The sequence below is a fragment of the Triticum dicoccoides genome, chromosome 5A (genome assembly GCF_002162155.2).
Source record: "Triticum dicoccoides isolate Atlit2015 ecotype Zavitan chromosome 5A, WEW_v2.0, whole genome shotgun sequence".
NCBI lineage: Eukaryota > Viridiplantae > Streptophyta > Magnoliopsida > Poales > Poaceae > Triticum > Triticum dicoccoides.
In genome coordinates this window covers 591,596,723-591,607,911 of record NC_041388.1, presented here as the reverse complement: position 1 = coordinate 591,607,911, position 11,189 = coordinate 591,596,723, and positions in this window count along the sequence as shown.

Sequence of the window (11,189 nt, the reverse complement as noted above, 5' to 3'; positions counted from 1 at the left end):
CGGCGCGCGGGCCGCGTCCACTGCCGCCGGGCGCCACCACCGGCCTTCCCCGGCGTCACCCCGGCCTCTCCCCGCCGCCTCGCCGGCCTCCCCTCCTCCCCGGCTCCGGCGACGAGCTCCTCCGGCTGCTACAGTGTCTCCGGCGCCGCCTCGGGAAGCGTGCCGATCCAGATCTGGATCTGGGCATCGGTTGACCTCTCTCCCCCGAAACCCTAATTTTCGTGCTATCTTTGACTGCTTGTATCTTCGCAACCGTAGCTCCGTTTTGGGCGTATGATATATCAAAATCTTCGCCTCGACATGTACATCATTTCATTCCATTGCATCATTTGCATTTGAGGTCATCTTGATGCCCAAAATGCTGTTAGAAGGAGGCTTCGTGAGTTAAATTGCAGATCCGTTAGTTCATCATGCACTTTTGTCATTTTTGCCATGTTTAATTCGTGCATGATATGCCTGTTCCCCTTTGGGATGAATTGTTAAGCATTTTGTCTTCTTTCCAGAGGTGCCACCCATGTATTTTTTAGGATTTGTGTGTTGTCTTGTGCAAGCTTGCGAAGAGAGGTACCTGAGATTGCAGATTTCAGGGACTTAATGATTTTCACTAAGTCTGGGATATTTTAGTTCATGATGCTAGATGTCCAGCTTGTTTCCTAGTGATCCGTGCCTCTTTTGAGGATGATCAGTAAGGGAGTTTTGATATTTATGTTATGCTCTATCCATCCATGTCTTTGTTTGCATATGTGGAGTGCTCTAGGTTGACTCAATCGAGCTCAACTTTTGCTTCGTTGTTAATCTGGGCAGATCGTCAACTTGTTTGCGATTTTGCCGATGCTACCGTTAGTGTTCCATGCATGCTATGCCTTCGTTCTTGCCATGTGTAGCTAGCACTTTGTGCCTTCTTACTGGTTATATGCTTTCCTTGCCATGACTTGCACCGTAGTGAGTGCATCGAGCTCGTCTACATGCCTTCGTGAGTTAAATTTCAGCATGTCTCAGTTTTCACTAAGTCTGAAAACTGATTGTGTTCGAGCTATGTTCGTGAGCTCGGTAGAGTATTTTGTGAACCCTTTTGGCCCCAGGTCACTTTGGGTGTTTTGTTAAGCTTGTTGAGTAGCTCCATGCCATGTTCTTACTTGTCATGTCAGGTTTTCTATCATATTGTTTTGCTGCTCCGAAGAGAGCATCGTGATCTGAAATTTCAGACTAGTGTTAATTTCACTAAGTCTGGAATCTGTTTTGCATTTGCGTTTTAACCATGCTTGTTTGAACCTCTTAATGGATGAATTTGCCTATGGCTCAGTGCTAGTGTTTTGTCAACCATCTTGTGTACATCACTGCCATGTATTTTGTTTCCATGTTTGGTGGCTGTAGCATGTTCATTTCGTTGCATTTAGATGCCTACTTGCTGTAAATCGCAGACCGGTGTCGTATCTTAAAACGCTCGCCATTTCCAAACCGTAGCTCCGATTCCTATGATCTTTATATCGTTTTTAAGCGATTTCATCCCCTCTATCCAGTGGCACACTTGGTTTTCCATGTTGATGCCAGGTTCATGCATTTACTGTCATATCTTGCATTTTGCATCCCGCATCGCATCCCGCATAGCATATCGTCATTTCATCAAATTGCTTGGTCTTGCCCGTGGTTGATTGTATCCTTGTTGCTTGTTTGTCTTGTGGGTAGAGCCGGGAGACGAGTTCGCTACCGAGGAGCCCGTTGAGTTTGCTTGCGAGGATCCAGTCAACTCTGACAACTGTGCAGGCAAGATGATCATACCCTCGAAATCACTACTATCTTTGCTATGCTAGTTTGCTCGCTCTTTTGCTTCGCCACTGCTACGATGCCTACCTTTTGCTTGTCAGCCTCCCAATTGCCATGTTGATCCTCTAACCCACCATTGTCCTAGCAAACCGTTGATTGACTATGTTACCGCTTTGCTCAGCCCTTCTTATAGCGTTGTTAGTTGCAGGTGAAGATTGGAGCCGTTCCTTGTTGGAACATTTATTTTCTTGTTGGGATATCATTATATTGCTATGTTGTCTTAATGCATCTATATACTTGGTAAATGGTGGAAGGCTCGGCCTCTCGCCTAGTGTTTTGTTCCACTCTTGCCGCCCTAGTTTCCGTCATATCGGTGTTATGTTCCCGGATTGTTGCGTCCCTTACGCGGTTGGGTTATAATGGGAACCCCTTGATAGTTCGCCTTGATTAAAGCTTTTCCAGCAATGCCCAACATTGGTTTTACCATTTGCCACCTAGCCTCTTTTTCCCTTGGGTTTCCGGAGCCCGAAGGTCATCTTATTTTAACCCCCCCGGGCCAGTGCTCCTCTGAGCGTTGGTCCAAACTAGAGTCCTGTGCAGCGCCCCCTCGGGGAAACTCGAGGTTTGGTTTTAGTTGTATGGAGCGCTCATCTGAGTGTGCCCTGAGAAAGAGATATGTGCAGCTCCTATCGGGATTTGTCGGCACATTCGGGCGGTGTTGCTGGTCTTGTTTTAACCTGTCGAATTGTCTTGTTGTACCGGGTTGCCGAGTCTGATCGGTGTGTCTTGGGTGGAGGTCTATTCCTTCGTTGACCGTGAGAGCTTGTCATGGGCTAAGTTGGGACCCCCCTGCAGGGATTGAACTTTCGGAAGTCGTGCCCGCGGTTATGGGCAGATGGGAATTTGTTAATGCCCGGTTGTAGATTACTTGAACTAAACTTAATTAAAATGAATCAACCGTGTGTGTTACCGTGATGGCCCCTTCTCGGCGGAGTCCGGGAAGTGGACACGGTGTTGGAGTTATGCTTGCGCAGGATGTCCCTTTACTTCTCGCTCGTGCTTCGCCTTCTCTTCTCGCTCTCTTTTGCGTATAAGTTAGCCACCACATATGCTAGTCGCTTGCTGCAGCTCCACATATTTTTGCCTTATCCATTCCTATGAGCTTAAATAGTCTTGATCGCGTGGGTGTGAGATTGCTGAGTCCCTGTGGCTCACAGATACTACAACTCCAGATGCAGGTCCAGGTGTTTCTGCTCCAGTTGACGATTACGAGCTCAAGTGGGAGTTCGACGAGGACTCTCAGCGATACTACGTGTCTTTTCCGGATGATCAGTAGTGGTGCCTAGTTGGGGTTATCGATTCAGGACCTTGTCGCATGTTGGGGGTCTTTTCTATTTTGGCGCCGTAGTCGGGCCATGAGTGTTTTGTTTGATGGGTGTTATTTATGTACTCTGATGTGACGTGGCGAGTGTAAGCCAACTATGTTATCTCCCTCTTTTATTATATATTACATGGGATGTTGTAATGATTGCCTGACTTGCGACATTGCTTTCAATGCGGTTATGCCTCTAAGTCGTGCCTCGACACGTGGGAGCTATAGCCGCATCGAGGGCGTTACACCACGGCACTCTCATAGTCTAAGGAGAAAAATCACACGTTAACACTTGATTACAGACGATATTATCTCAATTCATAACAAACAAGTTTGAATTGATTCAATATGATTGTTCTTCCAACGTCATACTCTCAATGTTGTTTTAGGACTATCGTTACACTTAACGATATCCTAAGATCCGAAAAACCTGATGACCAACAACACTTGAGCTAGTCTTAGAGGCGAGACTAGGAACCTTTATTTTATCCGTTTATCATTTCACACGTGCATATGAGTTTTCCACTGAATCACATATTCCAGGATCATAACAGTTATAGCATGAAATATAAACACTTAATTATGAATATAGAAATGTAATAATACAATATTATTGCCTCTAGGGCATATTTCCAACAAGATTAGCATCACCAAACACTAATGTCTGGATGAGCCCGTTCCATCCCTTACTCCCGTCCATCTGTAAAAATATATAGAATTAAATTCTAACCTAAAGTAGAGAAATCACTGTGAAGATTATTGTATGCTTATATAAAATATTTATATACTAGCATGTGACAAAACTTAATTAGTATGAAAAAAATATCCAATTAATATCCATAACATTTTTTTATCAATTAATATTCCAAACGTTAGCATCTATCTACATCAAATTAAATATATCTATCTAGCTAGGAAGCGAATCTTAAGTGCAAAGCAATGTAAACATTATTGAATGCCTATATAAAATATTCATACTAACATAATATTCCCTCCGTCTAGGTGAGTAAGTCATCTTAGGCTGTGCACGGTGACCAAGGAGGAGGGGAAAACGAGAGATATTAATGTTTATTTGCTAATTAATAGTATTGCATGCAATTAACTAACCACTGCATGTCATGTTTGATAGTCTCAGGTCATTAAAAGCATGCACATCTTCATCTCTTATTGGTTGATATGTCAAGAAACAAGAAACGAGATAGAAGTTAATGCATCGTGCCTACGTGTTTTGGGATTATTTGGTTTCGTAAGATGACTTACACACCTAGACGGAGGGAGTACAAAACTTAATTATTAGGAGGGAAAAGCATAAATAGAAGATCTCTCATCCCGGGCGGCCTGCGCGTGGTGGTTTCCCTAGGTTGCCGATGTTGGGTTTTGATAGTGGATCAGGCGCTTGAGGGCACGCGCAGCTGGATCTGTCAAGGAGGGGGAGGGGAGTATCGCGTGCGGTTGGGGGATGTATTTATAGGCGAGGGAGGGCGCTGCGCGAGGTAGGTAAACGACGACCCGCGGTGTTATGCCTCCATTAATGGAGGCAGCTGAATCCACACGATCACCTCGAAATCCAAACAGCCACGCCTCGCCGGAACTACCTGTGAACAACCACCGACCACCTGCACTCAAAGGCTGACGGGCCGCAATTACGTCGTGTGTGTTTTGTTGAAGGCCCACGGGATTCGAGGGTGTCGCACGGCTTACTTAAGCCACCATCACAATGTGGCACAACTGTACGCCGTGTGTTCCGAGATGACACTCAGCGTAGTGCTATGTATAGGCCCCGTGTTTTTTTTTGGTGTGTCACAGCGTGCGTGGATGTATGCCGAGCCGAATGGTTTTGCTGAGCCGCATACTAGACACACAACTTATGGCCTTATACGTTGTGTGGCTGATAGAAAACGCTCGGCGTATGCGTGAACACAAGGCGAAAATTGATTTTCCTATAGCGATATTGTGACCTCGTCTCATGCATCATGAATCAAAGACGGATGTGTAATGATGGATTGATGAAGTAAAGGGTTGATATGCATACCTCATAGAGTTTGTGGTTGCCGATGCTGATGCTTCTCCTTAGCCATAGTTCCTATTGAAAGATGAATTTGGAGCAACCTGCAATTTCTGTCCCGCACACCATTTTTTATCTTTGGTATATTCACCATAGAGCCATCTAGAAGAATGCATTTTGAAAAGGGTTTGTGTCTTTATGAGTTCTACGGCTGGGATGAAATAAGTAGGGGAATTCGTTATACATATTAGTCGAGTAATTCATGGCACTTCGGAAAGAATAGTGATATATAGTCCTGCCGTAGAAGTTAAGAGTGATTCACTTCGAAAGAGAAGTAAGAGTGACTAGGAAATACTTTTCAAAGAATCTTTCATGTAATTACAAAATAAGTGTTGACACTATATGAAAATTTCTCAACGATTTTCTCCACTGGTAATGCAGATAATGCAATTTGGAGAAATTGCGGTTTTGTTGCGATTCGTTTCTTCACTTCTTTTGTTTCAGAAAATCGGCCAAACCCTTGTTTTCTAGTAGAAGGGACCAAACAGGGTCCGACGGCCCACAACTCGACGGGTTTTTCAAACCCTACAAGTTGATAGAGAACTAAGAAAATAATAATCCATTCCAAACAAACTGGTTAAGAGAAGCAAATGTGGCATCCCGTGCTTTTAGCTAGTGATGCAAGAAGAAATGTACCTTAATTAGACCGAACTGCCTAACTTTCTTGTACCAATTTTGATCGACGATGCAACATGCTTACTAGATAATAAAGTCTATTTTTGCAGTAAAAAATGCAATATAAGGGATTTCTCTCTCAAGAAATGACACATATATTGAAGTTGCCACGACAAGAAAACTAACGAATGCCAATATTCAATAAAACAGTCACAAACACGATTCACCAAGTAATATGATCTGATAATAATCCAACAAAATAGTCAACAACACGCGCCTCCATCATCAACAATATTACTAGAACAAAAACAATATATTGAAATTGCCACGCCAAGAAAACTAACGAATGCCAATATGCAATAAAACAGTCACAAACACGATTCCCCAAGTAATACTATCTGATAATAATTCAACAAAATGGTACCAACACGCACCTCCAGCATCAACGATATTACTAGAACAAAAACAAAGGGCTATGCATAACCCTGTGGACGATGTTTTGGGGCGAGGACGCATGGGGTGATCTCCAGCACGACCCTATGGACATGCAGCTTGATGTTGTAGTCATGGTCCAGGAGCTCGAACACACACACGTCCCACTTCTCCATGTTGTTCTCCATGGCGAACGCGCCCCACCCAATGTTGAACGCCGAGCGGGGACACTCGCTGCCGATGTACTCGTACAACACCTTCCACGGCTTTGCCTGTGGGTCCCACAGCGTCATCTTCCTGCTGTCCTTTGGGATGAAATTTTCCACGAACATGTCTGGGATGATCTGCAGTATCCCAAGTCGATCAGTAAGCGAGCAATGCAGTTTAAGAATATGTGTATGCACAGAAGAATTTGATCAATTACCATGAAGTACGAGGCATAGACATGGGTTTGCTTCATTTCCTTGATCACGAAGGGCCTCTTGGATTGGAACCTCCACGCCCTGTTCATGGCATCTTCCTTGTCCCTTTTGGTTACTCGACGTCTCTGTGGCTTTAATTACGGCCTTCTCTGAACCTTGATGACAACTAAGTATAAAATAAAATGCAAATTATGAAGATAGTCCCGTTCAAATTTTGTTCTATTCACTAATCAGTCGTATAGTGTGATACAAGCACGCCCTTACAGGAGGGAAGAAAGAATATTTACCTGTGCCATGTTGGGTCTCACCATTGCTCCTGTTGAACATCAGGAATTGACTCTGCAGCGCACGCTTGTTACCAAAAGATTTGTGCAACGTGGTTAAGTCCATGCAGATGGATTCTGGTGGAAATATACCTGTAGGAACTACATATATGCGTGCAAGTTAGCTCGATGACAAGAGCATACATAGGAATCATTTTACAGTGTAAAATACATTACTATCTTTTTTTTTAAAGGAGGAGGAGCCCCGGCCTCTGCATCTAGACAATGCATACGGCCATTTTATTAATTATTCTCACAAGACCTTACAAAATCATACAACAGTAAGACTAAAGTCACCGTCTAAGCAACAACTGTCGCTACTCCTATCCAATTGATGAAGGGGCCCTGATAGTCTGGGCCTAATACCAAATAGACATCGCAGCCAAACCTAAACATCTAAAACCTGAGGTCCCAATCAGGACGCCTGCCAGGTATGGGGCACCTACCAGTCCGACGCACTCCTTAACCAGGACGCCTGCCGGGTATGAGGCCGCCGCAGCCACCTGCCACCAATCCATCTTCAGTGCTGTACTGCTGCACCACCTTGCCCAGCCTCTCTGCCATCGACGCCACCACGACGCCTGATAACGTCACCCTCCTGCGCGAGTCCTTCGCCACACATCGGGCACTGAGCCTCCACTGCGCCACGCCGCCGAGAAACGCCACCATTAATGTGCAGGATGAAACACCGCTCCACCAATTATTCCGTCCACTGGTCCATCGAGCCCGTTTACACCTCCAGGAATAATGCCACAAGAGGGAAACGACACAATAATGCCGCCGTCATCCGATCTACTGATCTAGAGTTTCCCCGGAGGTAGCAGAGAGTGGCCTGAAACTTCTCACCAGCGATGCCTTCAACAAGGGAACGACACTGAATAGTGTCGCCATCACCGGCCTCGGCAGCAGCCGCGAGCAGGTCTTCACCCAGATCTGTTCCAATGGCTTCCATCAAGCGTCTTGTGCACGGATCGTTCACCATCGCGGTCGCCGCCGCTGCCTGACTGGCCATGGCACCACCACGATACCTACAACCGGTGCCACCACCAGCCCGCGTGCTGAGCCGCAGCACCGCGCCATACCAGATCCGGCGAACGGCACACCGGCCTCGGCAGCAGCCGCGAGCAGGTCTTCACCCAGATCTGTTCCAATGGCTTCCATCAAGCGTCTTGTGCACGGATCGTTCACCATCGCGGCCGCCGCCGCTGCCTGACCGGCCATGGCACCACCACGATACCTACAACCGGTGCCACCACCAGCCCGCGTGCTGAGCCGCAGCACCGCGCCATACCAGATCCGGCGAACGGCACACTGGCCGAGCCCGAATCTCGCCCCCACCATCCGCGCCAGTCGTGGCCTGCGAGGACCCAGATCGGGCCCGCACGGGCGGCCAAGACCACGACCGCACGCCCACGACGGAGCTCCCATCATGGTGACACCGCGCTGCGCGCCAACGACCACCGATGCCACGACCGAGAACACCGCCGTGAAGACGAGCTCTGAACAGTCACCAGCCGCCTGAGATCTCCCCATCAAAACAGCAGCCGACGAGGAGCACGAGGGGAGGCTCCGGTTCTTCTTCCAGTCGATGTGCAAGCATGTACATGTTAGCTTGATAATAAGACCATATAAATTCGGGTAAAAAAGAGCATATACATTCTGGTAAAAAAAAGAGGATATAAATCATTTTACAACATCAAGCCATCAGAATAGTTAGTTTGAAATCGATGGATCGAAGGGTTGATCTTAATTAATTACCTTTCTGTTGACGCCAGATTTTGGCATGGTCAAAAATACAATTAAAATGGCCTGAAATAAAAAGTGTTCAAAATGAGCATGTTCTGTATCTTCAAAAGGAGAAACTTTGATCTTTAGGCCATAGCCATCTGATCTCATCTCTAAGGCCAAAGTTGTGTTCAAAGTACTGAGATTTTGTATTCAGAACACTATTCGGCTGATTATGCACCCAAGACGGCCTCATATGGAAAAATGATCTACACGAATTGTCTTCGTCTCGTCGAAACGATTGATTTTTATATAAACATTGTCCTAATCCGAGTTCGTATGCAAAAGTTAGAGGCAATACTTCGCAGGCTGACCCTAAGTGAAAAAGTGACGTGAGGGATCAGACTCACCTAGGAAGTGTCTGATGGGTCGCGTGAGTTATTTGGCCTTTGTCAGATGAATGAAAACCTTGCTGGGATGAAACCTTGCCGGGGTGAAAACCTTGCCGGTGTGAGAGCTTGCTGGGGTAGAGAGCTTGCCGGGGTCAACCCGACCGAAAGTTGGAGATGGGCTCGAAAGGTTATTCAGATGATCTCGGATAGAAAAGTGTTCTACACGGAAGTTGTGTGTATCGCCGAAACGGTCAACTTTGCTTTTTGAGTCATCATCATCTAAGATAGTATACAGCCTGTAGAGTTGCTGAAAGACTCAGACAGCCAAGAAAACTGCATGACCAAATCCGACTGGAAGTTAAAGATGACCTCGTAAAGTATTGAAGGTGAACTTATTTGGAAAAATGATCAACAGGAGAGTTGTTCGTCTCGTCGAGGCGCATAAATTTGGTATTTTGATATTCTCAATCGGAGGTCATATGCAAATTACACGGCCTGTACAAGGAGTAAGACAGAAGTTTGGGCCAGATTCGGGTTGAATCCGAGTTGGATTGGAATTAGAACTGGAGGACGTGAATTGATGTTATTTTCTTGTATGGAAAGCCTAGATGAATCATTTTCTTGTACGGGAAGTCCAGCCGCCTCTTATATATGTTGGGGGTGACGGCCGATTGAAACAACACACAATCGAACAAATCAATATACTATTTTTTTCAGTCTAAGTTGTATCTCCCCTCCGTTTTTCTCTCTCGTTCTTTGTTGTTCTTCGTGTTTGAAAGCTGCAAATACCAAGGCTCTAGGGGCGAGCGAATCGACCTAGGGCTGCCCATAGCCGCTGCAATCCCTGACGGGGTCCCTCCCGGGTGCGCGGGGTTTCGGGTTTGAAAAAGCGCCCGCCGACTGTCTTGCGTATCGCGCTGACGGTCGGGTCTCCTTCGACGTGAGCTGCGGTGCATCACCCCCGGCGTCGACGGTACACGTGACATGTTCGTGTGTCAACACACTTTTTGGTAACTCCTCTGGGGACGAGGATCAATCATCATCATCCACCATGTCCGATCTTCCCAAGCCATCGGAGGTAGACCCCGATAACATCATTAAGCCCAGTCTTGATGAGATATCGGCCTATCATCGTCAAGTCTATGAGGAGTACAAGAAGGCGCGCGAGGAGAAGGACTTGCAGGAGTTCCTTGCAAAATTCAAGAAGGATCGCCAAGGCAACATCAATCCGATTGAAGAAATCAAGTTCCCTCCTCTCCAAGCCGAGCAGGTTAAACCCTCTGTAAGTACTGCCTTTTCTCCTGAGCAGTGGGTTGAGATTGAGGGTCGTATTGTTGATGGTAACAATCTAGTCTATCAAACTTTCATAGAAAATACTAATGCTCAGAAGAATATATCTCAATCATCTAGTGGTAATGATGGTATAGCTACTAGTGTGCAAAACCCTAATCTGACTTTACCTATTTCATCGGCGCCTCCCGTGCCGATGACTTATTATCCTACTCAAACAAATCAGATTGTGGCTGCACCCATTAGTCCTATCATGAGTATGCCAGATTCGGTGGCAACGTCGAACCAAACCCTACCTACAGCTACAACCACTCGGCCATTACCGAACTATGGTTCGGCATACATGCCATAGTTCCTACCTACAGCTAGTAGTCCTACTCCTCCTATGCTGCTGCCACAAATTTCATCGTCCACTGTGGATGATGGTTTAGCTAATCTTAGAGAGGAGATGGCTAAGATGCTCCGAGAGAATTTTGGAGTTGAGTTACGTCGAAATCGGATTTACCAAAAGTCGTACCCCGAGTACTTTGATGCCATCCAGTGCCCTCCAGGATATAAAATTCCAGATTTTGTTAAGTTTAATGTAGAAGGCACAAAAACCACACAGGAGCATGTTAGTCAATATTTAGCACAATTAGGTGAGGCAGGCTCATTAAATGAATTAAAAGTGCATTTATTTCCTTTATCATTAACTGGTACCATATTTTCATGGTTTTCTTCTTTACCACATGGTTCCATTCGAGTTTGGTCGCAGCTAGAGCAGAAATTTCATGATCACTTTTATAGCGG